Source organism: Carcharodon carcharias, chromosome 2 (genome assembly GCF_017639515.1).
Source record: "Carcharodon carcharias isolate sCarCar2 chromosome 2, sCarCar2.pri, whole genome shotgun sequence".
Lineage (NCBI taxonomy): Eukaryota > Metazoa > Chordata > Chondrichthyes > Lamniformes > Lamnidae > Carcharodon > Carcharodon carcharias.
The window spans coordinates 120,961,750-120,977,535 of NC_054468.1; the positions used below are offsets into that span (position 1 = coordinate 120,961,750).

At 54.2% G+C, this 15,786-nt stretch overlaps 1 pseudogene; it reads left to right on the forward strand.

The window, feature by feature from the left end:
* The first annotated feature begins 2,660 nt into the window (after positions 1 to 2,660).
* On the forward strand, positions 2,661 to 15,657 carry LOC121288059 (annotated as a pseudogene).
* Positions 15,658 to 15,786: the final 129 nt, after the last annotated feature.

Here is a 15,786-nt window from a genome sequence, read left to right on the forward strand (position 1 = left end):
AGCAGCAATAGCCCCAGCAGCAACAGCAACAGCAACAACACCAGCAGCAGCTGTAGCAGCATCCAAAGCAGCAGCAACAGTAGTAGCAGCACCAACACCAGAATCAACAGTAGAAGCATCAGCATCAAGAGCAGCAGCACCAACAGCAGCAGAAGCAGCAACAACAGCAACACCAGCAACACCAGAAAAAGCAGCAGCAACAGCAGCAGTAAAACCAGCACCAGCAACATCAGAAGCAACAGCAACAACATCAGCAACAACAGCAGCAGCAACAACACCAGCAGCAGCAATACCAGCAGCAGCAACACCAGCAACAGCAACAGCAACACTAGCAGCAGCAACACCAACAGCAGCAGTAACACCTGCAAAAGCCGCAACAGCAGCAGCACCACCAACATCAGCAACAACAGCAACAGAATCAGCAGCAAAACCAGCAGCAAAAGCAGCAGCAGAAGCAGCAACACCAGCAACACGATAAACAGCAGCACCAACAGCAGCAGAAGCAGCAACAACAGCAACACCAGAAAAAAACAGTAGCAAAAGCAGCAGCAGCAACACCAGCACCAGCAACATCAGAAGCAACAGCAAGAACATCAGCAACAGCAGCACCAACAGCAGCAGCAACAACACCAGCAGCAGCAATAACAGCAGCAGCAACACCAGCAACATCAGCAGCAACAGCAGCAACACCAGCAGCAACAATAACAGCAGCAGCAACACCTGCAACAGCCGCAACAGCAGCAGCACAACCAACACCAGCAACAACAGCAACAGAAACAGCACCAGCAGCAAAAGCAGCAGCAGAAGCAGTAACACCAGCAACATTATAAACAGCAGCAACAATACCAGCAGCAACAGCAGAAGCAACAGCAACAACACCAGCAACAGCAGCAGCGGTACTAGCAGCAGCAACACCAGCCGCAGCAACAGCAGCAGAACCAGTATCAACAGCAGCAGCTGCAACAGCAGAATCAGCAGCAGCAGCAGCACCAGCTACAGAAACATCAGCGGCACCAAGAGCAGCAACTCCAGCATTAGCAGCAGCAGGAACAGCAGCAGGAACAGCAGCAACAACAGCAGAAGCAACAACAGCAGCATCACCAGTACCAGCCCCAGCAGCAACTACAGCCGCAGCACCAGCAGCAATAGGAGCAGCAACAGCAGCAGCACCAGCAGCAACAGCAGAAGCACCAGTAGCAACAACAGCAGCACTAGCAGCAGCAACAGCAGCAGCAAAAGCAAGAGCAGCAGCACCAGCACCAGCAGATGTAGCAGCAACACCACCACTGGCAGCAACTGCAGCAACCGCAACAGCAGCAGCAGCACGAATACCAGCAACAACAGCAACAGCAACAGCAGCAACAGCAGCAGCACCAGAAGCACCGACACCAGCAGCAACAGCAGTAGCAGCCACAACACCAGCAGCAATAGCAGCAACAGTAACAGCAGCAGCAGAAGCAACAGCAGCAACAACAGCAGTAGTAGCAGCCACAGCACCAGCAGCAATAGCAGCAACAGCAACAGCAGTAGCAGCACCAACACTAGCAACAGCAGTAACAGAACCAGCAGTAACACCAGCAGCAACATCAGCATCAACACCAGCAGCAACAGCAGCAGAAGCCACAGCACCAGCAGCAACAGCACCAGCTGCAACAGCACCAGCAACAACAGCAGCAAAAGCAACAGCAACAACACCAACAGCAGCACTAGCAGCAGCACCAACACCAGAATCAACAGTAACAGCATCAGCAACAAGAGCAGCAGCACCAACAGCAGCAGCAGCAGCAACAACAGCAACACCAGCAACATCAGCAACAGCAGCAGCAACAATAGCAGCAGCAACACCAACAGCAGCACTAGCAGCAGTCAAAGTAGCAGCACCACCAACACCAGCAACATCAGCACCAACACGAGCTGCAACACAAACACCAGCAGCAACAGCAGCAGCACCAGCAGAAGCAGCAACTGCAGCAGCCCCAGCAGTAGCAGCAACAGCAGCAGCAGCAGCACCAACACCAGCAGCAACAGAAACGGCAGCCACAGTACTAGCAACAGTAACAGCAGCAGCACTAACACCAGCAGCAGCACCAGCACCACCAGCAGCAGCAGCAACAACAGCTGCAGCCACAGCACCAGCAACAGTAACAGCAGCAGCACCACCAACATCAGCAGCAGCACCAGCACCAACAGCACCAGCAGCAGCAACACCAGCGCCAGCAATGCCAGCAACAGCAATGGTACCTGCAACAGCAGCAGCAGGAACACCAGCAGCAATGGCAGCAGTAACAGTAGCAGTAACACCAGCACCACCAGCAGCAGCAGCAACAACAGCTGCAGCCACAGCACCAGCAACAGTAACAGCAGCAGCACCACCAACATCAGCAGCAGCACCAGCAACAACAGCACCAGCAGGAGCAACACCAGCACCAGCAATGCCAGCAACAGCAATGGTACCTGCAACAGCAGCAGCAGGAACACCAGCAGCAATGGCAGCAGTAACAGTAGCAGCAACACCAGCACCACCAGCAGCAGCAGCAACAACAGCTGCAGCCACAGCACCAGCAACAGTAACAGCAGCAGCACCACCAACATCAGCAGCAGCACCAGCACCAACAGCACCAGCAGGAGCAACACCAGCGCCAGCAATGCCAGCATCCGCAATGGTACCTGCAACAGCAGTAGCAGTAACACCAGCACCAGCAGCAGCCACAGCAACAGCAGCAGCCAAAGCACCAGCAGCAGCACCACCAACACCAGCAACAACAGCAACAGCACCAGCAGCAAAACCAGCAGCAACAGCAGCATCAGAAGCAGCAAAGCCAGCAACACTATAAACAGCAGCAACAAAAGCAGCAGCAACATCAGAAGCAACAGCAACAACACCAGCAACAGCAGCAGCGGTACTAGCAGCAGCAACACCAGTCGCAGCAATAGCAGCAAAACCAGCAGCAACAGCAGCAGCAGCACCAACAGCAACAGCAACACCAGAAACTGTAGCAGCAGCATCAGCACTGGCAACAGCAACATCAGCTGCACCAACAGCAGCAACACCAGCGGTAACAGCAGCAGGAACAGCAGCAGGAACAGGAGCAACATCAGCAACAACAGCAGCAGCGCCAGTACCAGCACCTGCAGCAACTATAGCAGCACCACCAGCAGCAATAGCAGCACAACAGCAGCAGAGGCAGCAGCAACAGCAACAGCAGCAGCACAAGTACCAGCAACAGCAGCAAAACCGGAAGCAGCAACAGCACCAGCAGCAACAGCAGAAGCAGCAGCAGCAACAACAGGAGGGCTAGCACCAGCAACAGCAGCAGCAACAGCAAGAGCAGCAGCACCAGCACCAGCAGAAGAAGCACCAAAAACAACACCAACAACACCACCAGCAACACCAGCAGCAACAGCAAGAGCAGCACCACCACCTGCAGCAGCAACAGGAGCAGTAGTTGCAATATCTACAGCAACAGCAGGAGCAATAGGAGCAATTGCACCAGCAGCAAAAGCAGCAGGAGCATCAGCAAAAGCAACAGCACCAGTAGCAGCAGCAGCAGCAACAGCAAAAGCAGCAGCAACAGCACCAGCAGCAGCAACAGCAAGAGCAGCTGCATCATCACCAGCATCAGTAGCAGCAACATCACCAGCAGTAGCAGCAGCAGTAGGAACACTAGCAGCAGCAACATCAGCATTAGCAGCACCACCAAATCTAGCAACAACAGCAACAGCACGAGCAGCAAAACCGGCAGCAACAGCAGCAGCATCCACAACACCAGCAGCAACAGCAGCAGCAGCCACAGCACCAGCAGCAAAAGCAGCAACAGTAACAGCAATAGCAGCAGCACCAACACCGGCAGCAAGGGCAGTAGCAGCAGCCACAGCACCAACAGCAACAGCAGCAACAGAACCAGCAGCAACACCAGCAGCAATAGCAGCACCAACACTAGCGGCAACAGCAGCAGCAGCAGCCACATCATCAGCAGCAGCAGTAGCAGAAGCCACAGTACCAGCAGCAACAACACCAGCAGCCACAGCAGCAGCAGCAACAGAAACAGCAGCAACACCAGCAGCAGCACTAGCAGCATCCAAAGTAGCAGCAACGGTAGCAGCAGCACCAACACCAGAATCAACAGTAACAGCATCAGCAACAACGGCAGCAGCACCAAATGCAGCAGAAGCAGCAACAATAGCAACACCAGAAACAGCAGCAGCAACAGCAGCAGCAGCAGCAGCAGCAACAGCAGCACCAACAGCAGCAGCAACAACACCAGCAGCAGCAACACCAGCAGCAGCAACAGCAGCAGCTGCACTAGCAGCAGTCAAAGCAGCAGAACCAGCAACACCAGCAACAGCAGCTGCAACAGAAGCAGCAACATCAGGACCAACACCAGCAGCAGCACCAACACAGCAGCAACACCAGCAGCACCAGCAGAAGCAGCAACTGCAGCAGCCCCAGCAGTAGCAGCAACAGCAGTAACAGCAGCAGTACCACCAACACCAGCAGCAGCACCAGCAGCAGCAACACCAGAAACAGCAGCAGTAGCAGCACCAGCACTGGCAACAGCAACATCAGCTGCACCAGCAGCAGCAACGCCAGCAATAACAGCAGCAGGAACAGCACAAGCAACAACAAAAGCAGCAGCAACAGCAGCAGCAGAACCAGCAGCAACAGCAGCACCAACACTAGGAACAGCAGCAACAGAACCAGCAGCAACACCACCAGCAATAGCAACACCAACACCAGCAGCAACTGCAGCAGCAGCAGCCACAGCAACACCAGCAACAGCACCAGGAGCAACATCAGCATCACCTGCAGCAACAACAGCAGCCCTAGCACCTTAAACAGCAGCAGCAACAGCAAGAACAGCAGCGCCAGCACCAGTAGCAGTAATAGCAACACAACCAGCAGCAGCAATACAAGTGGCAACAAAAAAAGTAGCACCAGCAGCAGCATCACCAGCAGCAGCAGCAACTTGAGCAGTAGCAGCAATAGCTACAGCAACAGCAGAAGCAAAAGCAGCAACTGCACAAGCAGCAACAGCGGCAGCAGCAGCAACCACAGCAACAACATCAGCAACAGAAACAGCAGCAACATCAGCAGCAGCACTAGCAGCAAGAGCAGCAGCGGCACTAGCAGCCACAACACTGGCAGCAGCAACAGCAGCAAAAGCAGAACCAACAGCAGCAGCATCAGTATCAGCAACAGCAGGAGCAATATCAGCAACAGCAACAGCAGCAGCAACAGCAGCAGGACCAGCAGTAACACCAGCAGCAGTAACAGCAACAACAGCAAAAACAGCAGCAACAACAGCAGCAGCAACAGCAGCAACAGAAACAGCAGCAAAAACAGCAGCAACACCAGCAGCAGCAACAGCAGCAGAGGCGGCACCAGCAACAGCAGCAACAACAGCCGCAGCAACCACAACAACAGCAGCACCAGCAACAGAACGAACAACAGCAACTGCAGGAGCAGCAACATCAGCAGCAGCAACAGCAGCAGAACCAGCACCAGCAAAAGCAGCAACAACAGCCGCAGCAACCAAAACATCAGCAGCACTAGCAACAGCAGGAACAACAGCAACTGCAACAACACCAACAGCAGCAGCAACACCACCAGCAGCAGCAACAGCAAGACTAGCAAAACAGCAACAGCAGCAATGGCAACACCCGCAGTGGCAACACCAGCAACAGAAGCGGCAACAACCAGCAGCAGCTGCAATAAAAGTAGCAGCAACACCAGCAGCAACAGCAACAGCAGCAGCAGCTCCACAAGCAGCAGCAGCAACTGCAGCAGTAGCAGCAATAGCTACAGCAACTGCCGAAGCAAGAGGAGCAGCAGCAGCAGCACCAACACCAGCAGCAATAGCAGCCACAGCAGCCACAGCATGCAGCAACACCAGCAACAGCAGAAGCAGTAGCAGGAGGATCAGCAGCAGCACCAGCACAAGCAGCAATAGCAGCAGCAGCCACAGCACCAGCAACAGCACCAACAGCAACAGCAGTAGCAACACGAGCAGCAACAACAATAGCAGCAGCAACAGCAACATCAGCAGCAACACTAGCAGCACCAGCAGCAGCAACAGCAGCAGTAGCAACATCAGCAGCAGCAGCAAGCACAGCAGCAGCAAGAACAGCAGCAAGCACAGCAGCAGCAAGAACAGCAGCAACACCAGCACCAGCAACAGCAGCAGCACCAGCAGCAGCAACAGCATCAGCAGCAACACCAGCAGCAGCAACACCAGCAACAGAAGCAGCAACACAAGCATCAGCAGTAACAGCAGCAGCAACATCAGCAGCAACAGCAACAAAAGTGGCAGCAACACCAGCAGCAACAGCAACAGCAGCAGCAGCTCCACAACCAGCAGGAGCAACAGCAGCAGTAGCAGCAATAGCTACAGCAGAAGCAGTAGCAAGAGGAGCAGCAGCAGCACCAACACCAACAGCAAAGCAGCCGCAGCAGTCATAGCACCAGCAACAGCAGCAACAGCAACAGCAGTAGCAACACCTACAGCAGCAACAACAGCAGCAGCAACTGCAACATCACCAGCAACACCAGCAGCACCAGCAGCTGCAACACTAGCAGCAATAGCAGCCACAGCACCAGCAACAGCAGCAACAGCAGAAGCAGTAGCAAGAGGAGCAGCAGCAGCACCAACAACAGCAGCAATAGCAGCAGCAGCAGCCACAGCACCAGCAACAGCAGCAACAGCAACAGCAGTAGCAACACCAACAGCAGCAACAACAGCAGCAGCAACACCAGCAGAAGCAGAAGCTGCAACACCAGCAGAACCAGCAGCAGGAACAGCAGCAACAGCAGCAGCAGCAATATATCAGCAGCAGCAACATATCAGCAGCAGCAGCAACAGCAGCAGCAGCAAGAACAGCAGCAACACCAGCACCAGCAACAACAATAGCACCAGCAGCAGCAACAGCAGCAGCAGCACTAGCAACAACAGCAACAATGGCCACAGCAACGACAACAACAGCAGCACCAGCAACAGCAGGAACAACAGCAACTGTAGGCTCAGCAACATCAGCAGCAGGAGCAGCAGCAACAGCCGCGGAACCAGTACCAGCAACAACAGCAACAACAGCCGGAGCAACACCAGCGACAGAAGCAGCAACACCAGCAGCAACAGCAACAGCACCAGCATCATCATCAGCAGCAGCAACAAAAGTAGCAGCAACAGAAGCAGCAACAGCAACAGCAGCAGCAGCTCCACCACCAGCAGCAGCAGCAACAGAACCAGCAGCAACACCAGCAGCAACAGCAGCAGCAGTGGCCCCAGCAACAGCAGTAACAACAGCTGCAGCAACCACGACAACAGCAGCATCAGCAAAGCAGGAACAACAGCAACTGCAGGAGCAGCAACATCAGCAGCAGCAACAGCAGCAGCACCAGCACCAGCAACAGCATCAACAATTGCCGCAGCAACCACAACATCAGTAACACTGGCAACAGCAGGAACAACAGCAACTTCAGCAGCAACAACAGCAGCAGCAACACCACCGGCGGCAGCAACAGCAACACTAGCAGCAACAGCAGCAGCAGCGGCCCCAGCAACAGCAGTAACAACAGCTGCAGCAACCATGACAACAGCAGCACCAGCAAAGCGGGAACAACAGCAACTGCAGGAGCAGAAACATCAGCAGCAGCAACAGCAGCAGCACCAACGCCAGCAACAGCATCAAAAATTGCCGCAGCAACCACAACATCAGCAGCACTGGCAACAGCAGGAACAACAGCAACTTCAGCAGCAGCAACAACAGCAGCAACACCACCGGCAGCAGCAACAGCAACACTAGCAGCAACACCAACAGCAGCAACACCAGTGACAGAAGCAGCAACACCAGCAGCAACAGCAACAGCAGCAGCATCATCAGCAGCAGCAGCAACAAAAGTAGCAGCAACACCAGCAGAAACAGCAACTGCAGCAGCAACAGCAGCCATAGCAGCAATAGCTACAGCAAATGCAGGAGCAAGAGGAGCAGCAGCAGCAGCACCAACACCAGCAGCAATAGCAGCAGCAGCAGCCACAGCACCAGCAACAGCAGCAACAGCAAGAACAGAAGCAATAGGAGCAGAAGCAGCAGCACCAACACCAGCAGCAATAGCAGCAGCAGCCACAGCACCAGCAACCACAGCAAAAGCAACAGCAGTAGCAACACCAGCAGCAGCAACAGCAACAGCAACAGTAGCAGGAACACCAGCAGCAGCAAAAAAACAGTAGCAGCAACTCCACCAGCAACAACAGCAACAACTGCAGCAGCAAGATGGCAGCAACAGCAACAGCAGCAGCAACATCATCATCAACAGCAACAAAAGTAGCAGCAACACCAGTTGCAACAGAAACAGCAGCTGCAGCAGCTCCACCAACAGCAGCAGAACAGCAGCAGTAGCAGCTATAGCTACAGCAACGGCAGGAGCAAGAGGAGCAGCAGCAGCATCGCCAACACCAGCAGCAATAGCAGCAGCAGCAGCCACAGCACCAGCAACAGCAGCAACAGCATAAACAGCAGCAAGAGTAGCAGTAGCAGCAGCACCAACACCAGCAGCAATAGCAGTAGCAGCAGCCACAGCACCAGCAACAGCAGCAACAGCAGAAGCAGTAGCACGAGGAGCAGCATCAGCACCAACAGCAGCAGCAATAGAAGCAGCAGCCACAGCACCAGCAACAGCAACAGCAGCAACAGCAACAGCAATAGCAACACCAGCAGCAACAGCAACAGCAACAGCAGCAACAGCAGCAGCAGCAAGAAAAAAATAGCAGCAACACCAGCAGCAACAACAACAGCAACAGCAGCAGCAAAACCAGGAGCAACAGCAACAGCAGCAGCAACATGATCAGCAGCAGAAACAAAAGTAGCAGCAACACTAGAAGCAGCAGAAACAGCAGCTGCAGCAGCTCCACCACCAGCAGCCGCAACAGCAGCAGTAGCAGCAATAGCTACAGCAATAGCTACAGCAATAGCAGGAGCAAGAGGAGCAGCAGCAGCAGCACCAACACCAGCAACAATAGCAGCCAAAGCACCAGCAACAGCAGCAACAGCAACAAAAGTAGCAATACCAGCAGCAGCAACAACACCAGCAGCAATAGCAGCAGCAGCAGCCACAGCACCAGCAATAGCAGCAACAGCAACAGAAATAGCAACACCAGCAGCAGCAACAACAGCAGCAGCAACAGCAACAGCAGCTGCAACACCAGCAGCACCAGCAGCAGCAACACCAGCAGAACCAGCAGCAGCAACAGCCAACAGCAGCAGCAAGAACAGCAGCAACACCAGCACCAGCAACAACAGCAGCACCAGCAACAACAGCAACAACAGCCACAGCAACCACGACAACAGCAGCACCAGCAACAGCAGAAACAACAGCAACAGCAGGAGCAGCACAATCAGCAGCAGTAGCCGCAGCAACAACAGCAGCACCAGCACCAGCAACAGCAGCAACAGCCGCAGCAACACCAGTGACAGAAGCAGCAACATCAGCAGCAACAGCAACAGCAGCAGCAGCTCCACCAGCAGCAGCAGCAGCAACTGAACCAGCAGCAACACCAGCAGTAATAGCAACACCAGCACCAGCAGCAACTGCAGCAGCAGCAACTGCCCCAGCAGCAACATTAGCTTTACCTGAAGCAACAGCAGCAGCACCAGCACAAGCAACAGCAGCAACAACAGCCGCAGCAACCACAACATCAGCAGAACCGGCAACAGCAGGAAATACAGCATCTACAGCAACAGCAACACCAGCAGCAACACCAACAACAGAAGCAGCAACACAAGCACAGGCAACAACAGCAGCATCAACATCAGCAGCAGTGACAATAGTAGCAGCAACACCAGCAGCAGCAGCAGCAGCAGCACCAGCAGCAGCAACAGCAGCAGCAGCAGCACCAGCAATAGCAGCAACAACAGCCACAGCAAACACAACAACAGCAGCACCAGCAACAGCAGGAACAACAGCAACTGAAGGAGCAGCAACATCAGCAGCAGGAGCAGCAGCAACAGCACCATCAACAGCAACAACAGCAACAACAGCCGCAGCAACACCAGCGACAGAAGCAGCAACACCAGCAGAAACAAAAACAGCCGCAGCATCATCATCATCAGCAGCCACAAAAGTAGCAGCAACACCAGCAGCAACAGCAACAGCAGCAGCAGCTCCACCACCAGCAGCAGCACCAACAGAACCAGCAGCAACACCAGCAGTAATAGCAACACCAGCACCAGCAGCAACTGCAAAAGCAGCAACATCAGGATCAACTGCAGCAACAACAGCAGCACCAGCAAAAGCAACAGCAGCAACAATTGCCGCAGCAACCACAACATCAGCAGCACCGGCAACAGCAGGAAATACAGCATCTGCAGCAACAGCAACAGCAGCAGCAACACCACCAACAGCAGCAACAGCAACAGCAACACCAGCAGCAGCAACAACAGCAGCAGTAGCAGCAATAGTTATAGCAGCAACAACAGCTGGAGCAAGACCAGCGACAGAAGCAGCAACACCAGCAGCAACAGCAACAGCAGCAGCATCATCATCAGCAGCAGCAACAAAAGTAGCAGCAACAACAGCAACAACAGCAACAGCAGCAGCAACATCATCCGCAGCAGACACATAAGTCGCAGTAGAACCAGCAGCAGCAGCAGCAGCTCCAAAACCAGCAGCAACAGCAGAATTAGCAGCAATAGCTACAGCAACAGCAGGAGCAAGAGGAGCAGCAGCACCGACACCAGCAGCAATAGCAAAAGCAGCAGCCACTGCACCAGCAACAGCAGCAACACCACCAGCAGCAGCAACACCTACGACAGAAGCAGCAACACCAGCAGCAACAGCAACAGCAGCAGCAACATCAGCAGCAGCAGCAACAAAAGTAGCAGCAACACCAGCAGCAGCAGCAGCAGCTCCAGCACCAGCAGTAGCAACAGTAGCAATAGCAACAATAGCTACAGCAGCAACAACAGCCGCAACAACACCAGAGACAGAAGCAGCAACACCAGCAGCAATAGCAACAGCAGCAGCATCATCAGCAGCAAGAGCAACAAAAGTAGCAGCAACACCAGCAGCAACAGCAACAGCAGCAGCAGCTCCACAAGCAGCAGCAGCAGCAACAGAACCAGCAGCAACAACAGCAACACCAGCTGCAGCTCCACCACCAGCAGCAGCAGCAACAGATCCAGCAGCAACACCAGCAGCAACAGCAGCAGCAGCAGCAGCTCCACAATCAGCAGGTGCAACAGCAGCAGTATCAGCAATAGCTACAGCAACAGCAGGAGCAAGAGGAGCAGCAGATTGAGCACCGTCACCAGCAGCAATAGCAGCCACAGCACCAGCAACAGCAACAACAGCAACATCAGCAGCAACACCAGCAGCAATGGCAGCTGCAACACCAGCTGAACCAACAGCAGGAACAACAGCAACAGCAGCAGCAGCAACATCAGCAGCAGCAGCAGCAACAGCAGCAACAGCAAGAACAGCAGCAACACCCGCACCAGGAACAACAGCAGCACCAGCAGCAGCAACAGCAGCAGCACCAGCAATAGCAGCAACAAAAGCCACAGCAACCACAACAACAGCAGCACCATCAACAGCATGAACACCAACAACTGCAGGAGCAGCAAAATCAGCAGCAGGAGCAGTAGCAACAGCAGCAGAACCAGCAACAGCTTCAACAGCCGCAGCAACACCAGCGACAGAAGCAGCAACACCAGCAGCAACAACAACAGCAGCAGCATCATCAGCAGCAGCAGCAACAAAAGAGGCAGCAACACCAGTAGCAACAGCAGCAGCAGCAGCTCCACCAGCAGCAGATGCAGCAACAGAACCAGCAGCAACACCAGCAGTAAAAGCAACACCAGGAACAGCAGCAACAGCAACAGCAGTAGCACCAACAGCAGCACCAGCAGCAGCAACAACAGCAGAACCAGCAGCAGCAACAGCAGCAACAACAGCAGCAGCAACAAAAGTAGCAGCAACACCAGGAGCAACAGCAACAGCAGCAGCAGCTCCACCAGCAGCAGCAGCAGCAGCAGAACCAGCAGCAACACCAGCAGTAATAGCAACACCAGCAACAGCAGCAACAGCAGCAGCAAGAACAGCAGCAACACCAGCACCAGCAACAACAGCAGAACCAGCAGCAGCAGCACCAGCAACAACAGCCACAGCAACCACGACAACAGCAGCACCAGCAACAGCAGAAACAATAGCAACTGCAGGAGCAGCACAATCAGCAGCAGTAGCCGCAGCAACAACAGCAGCACCAGCACCAGCAACAGCAGCAACAGCCGCAACACCAGTGACAGAAGCAGCAACACCAGCAGCAACAGCAACAGCAGCAGCAGCTCCACCACCAGCAGCAGCAGCAACAGAACCAGCAGCAACACCAGCAGTAATTGCAACACCAGCACTAGCAGCAACTGCAGCAGCAGCAGCAGCAACTGCCCCAGCAGCAACAATAGCTTTACCTGAAGCAACAGCAGCAGCACTAGCACAAGCAACAGCAGCAACAACAGCCGCAGCAACCACAAAATCAGCAGAACCGGCAACAGCAGGAAATACAGCATCTACAGCAATAGCAACAGCAGTAGCAACAGCACTAGCAACAGCAGCAACAGCAGCAGCAGCAACATCAGCAGCAGCAACAACAGCAGCACCAGCAGCATCAAGAGCAGCAGCAGCAGCACCAGTAATAGCAGCAACAACAGCCACACCAAACACAACAACAGCAGCACCAGCAACATCAGGAACAACAACAACCGCAAAAGCAGCAAAATCAGCAGCAGGATCAGTAGCAACAGCAGCAGAACCAGCAACAGCAACAACAGCCGCAGCAACACCAGTGACAGAAGCAGCAGCAGCAGCAGCAACAAAAATAGCAGCAACACCAGCAGCAGCAGCTCCACCAGAAGGAGCAGCAGCAACAGAACCAGCAGCAACACCAGCAGTAATACTAACACCAGGAACAGCATCAACAGCAACAGCAGTAGCACCACCAGCAGCACCAGCAGCAGCAACACCAGCAGAACCAGCAGCAGCAACAGCAGCAACACCAGCAGTAAAAGCAACACCAGCAACAGCAGCAACAACAGCAGCAAGAACAGCAGCAATACCAGCACCAGCAACAACAGCAGCACCAGCAGCAGCAGCACCAGCAACAACAGCAACAACAGCCACAGCAACCACGACAACAGCAGCACCAGCAACAGCAGAAACAACAGCAACTGCAGGAGCAGCACAATCAGCAGCAGCAACAGCAGCAACAACAGCAGCACCAGCACCAGCAACAGCAGCAACAGCAGCAGCAACAGCTGCAGCAGCAGCACCAGCAATAGCAGCAACAACAGCCACACCAAACACAACAACAGCAGCACCAGCAACATCAGGAACAACAACAACCGCAAAAGCAGCAAAATCAGCAGCAGGATCAGTAGCAACAGCAGCAGAACCAGCAACAGCAACAACAGCCGCAGCAACACCAGTGACAGAAGCAGCAGCAGCAGCAACAAAAATAGCAGCAACACCAGCAGCAGCAGCTCCACCAGAAGGAGCAGCAGCAACAGAACCAGCAGCAACACCAGCAGTAATACTAACACCAGGAACAGCATCAACAGCAACAGCAGTAGCACCACCAGCAGCACCAGCAGCAGCAACACCAGCAGAACCAGCAGCAGCAACAGCAGCAACACCAGCAGTAAAAGCAACACCAGCAACAGCAGCAACAACAGCAGCAAGAACAGCAGCAATACCAGCACCAGCAACAACAGCAGCACCAGCAGCAGCAGCACCAGCAACAACAGCCACAGCAGCCACAGCAACCACGACAACAGCAGCACCAGCAACAGCAGAAACAACAGCAACTGCAGGAGCAGCACAATCAGCAGCAGCAACAGCAGCAACAACAGCAGCACCAGCACCAGCAACAGCAGCAACAGCAGCAACAGCAGCAGTAATAGCAACACCAGCACCAGCAGCAACTGCGGCAGCAGCAGCAGCAACTGCACCAGCAGCAACATTAGCTTTACCTGAAGCAACAGCAGCAGCACCAGCACAAGCAACAGCAGCAACAACAGCTGCAGCAACCACAACATCAGCAGAACCGGCAACAGCAGGAAATACAGCATCTACAGCAATAGCAACAGCAGCAGCAACAGCACTAGTAACAGCAGCAACAGCAGCAGCAGCAACATCAGCAGCACCAGCAGCAGCAACAGCAGCAGCAGCAGCACCAGCAATAGCAGCAGAGCCAGCAGCAGGAACAGCAGCAAAAGCAGCAGCCGCAACATCAGCAGCAGCAGCAGCAGCAAGAACAGCAGCGACACCAGCACCCGCAACAGCAGCAGCTGCAAAACCAACACCAGCAACAGCACCATCAACATTATCAGCAGCAGCAACTAAAGTAGCAGCAACACCAACAGCAACAGCAACAGCAGCAGCAGCTCCACAATCAGCAGCAGCAACTGCAGCAGTAGCAGCAATAGCTACAGCAACAGCAGGAGCAAGAGGAGCAGCAGCAGCAGCACCAACACCAGCAGCAATAGCAGCCGCAGTGGCCACAGCACCAGCAACAGCAGCAACAGCAGAAGCAGTAGCAAGAGGAGCAGCAGCAGCACCAACACCAGCAGCAATAGCAGCAGCAGCAGCAACAGCACCAGCAATAGCAGCAACAGCAACAGAAATAGCAACACCAGCAGCAGCAACAACAGCAGCAGCAACAGCAACAGCAGCTGCAACACCAGCAGCACCAGCAGCAGCAACACCAGCAGAACCAGCAGCAGCAACAGCAACAACAGCCTCAGTAACCACGACAACAGCAGCACCAGCAACAGCAGAAACAACTGCAACTGCAGGAGCAGCACAATCAGCAGAAGTAGCCGCAGCAACAACAGCAGCACCAGCACCAGCAACAACAGCAACAGCCGCAGCAACACCCGTGACAGAAGCAGCAACATCAGCAGCAACAGCAACAGCAACAGCAGAAGCAGCTCCAGCAGCAGCAGCAAGAACAACAGAACCACCAGCAACACGAGCAGTAATAGCAACAGCAGCACCAGCAGCAACTGCAGCAGCAGCAGCAACAACTGCACCAGCAGCAACATTAGCTTTAACTGAAGCAACAGCAGCAGCATCAGCACAAGCAACAGCAGCAACAACAGCCGCAGCAACAGCATCATCAGCAGAACCAGCAACAGCAGGAAATACAGCATCTACAGCAATAGCAACAGCAGCAGCAACAGCACTAGCAACAGCAGCAACAGCAGCAGCAGTAACATAAGCAGCAGCAGCAACAGAAGCAACAGAAGCAGCAGCAAGAACAGCAGCAACACCCGCACCAGCAACAACAGCAGCACCAGCAGCAACAGCAGCAGCAGCAGCACCAGCAATAGTAGCAACAACAGCCACAGCAAACACAACAACAGCAGCACCAGCAACAGCAGGAACAACAGCAACTGCAGGAGCAGCAACATCGGCAGCAGGAGCAGCAGCAACCGCACCAGCAAAAGCAACAACAGCAACAACAGCTACAGCAACACCAGTGACAGAAGCAGCAACAACAGCAGAAACAACAACAGCAGCAGCATCATCATCATCAGCAGCAACAAAAGTAGCAGCAACACCAGCAGCAACAGCAACAGCAGCAGCAGCTCCACCTCCAGCAGCAGCAGCAACAGAACCAGCAGCAACACCAGCAGTAATAGCAGCACCAGCACCAGCAGCAACTGCAGCAGATGCAACAGCAACTGCAAAAGCAGCAGCATCAGCATCAACTGCAGCAACAGCAGCAGCGCCAGCAA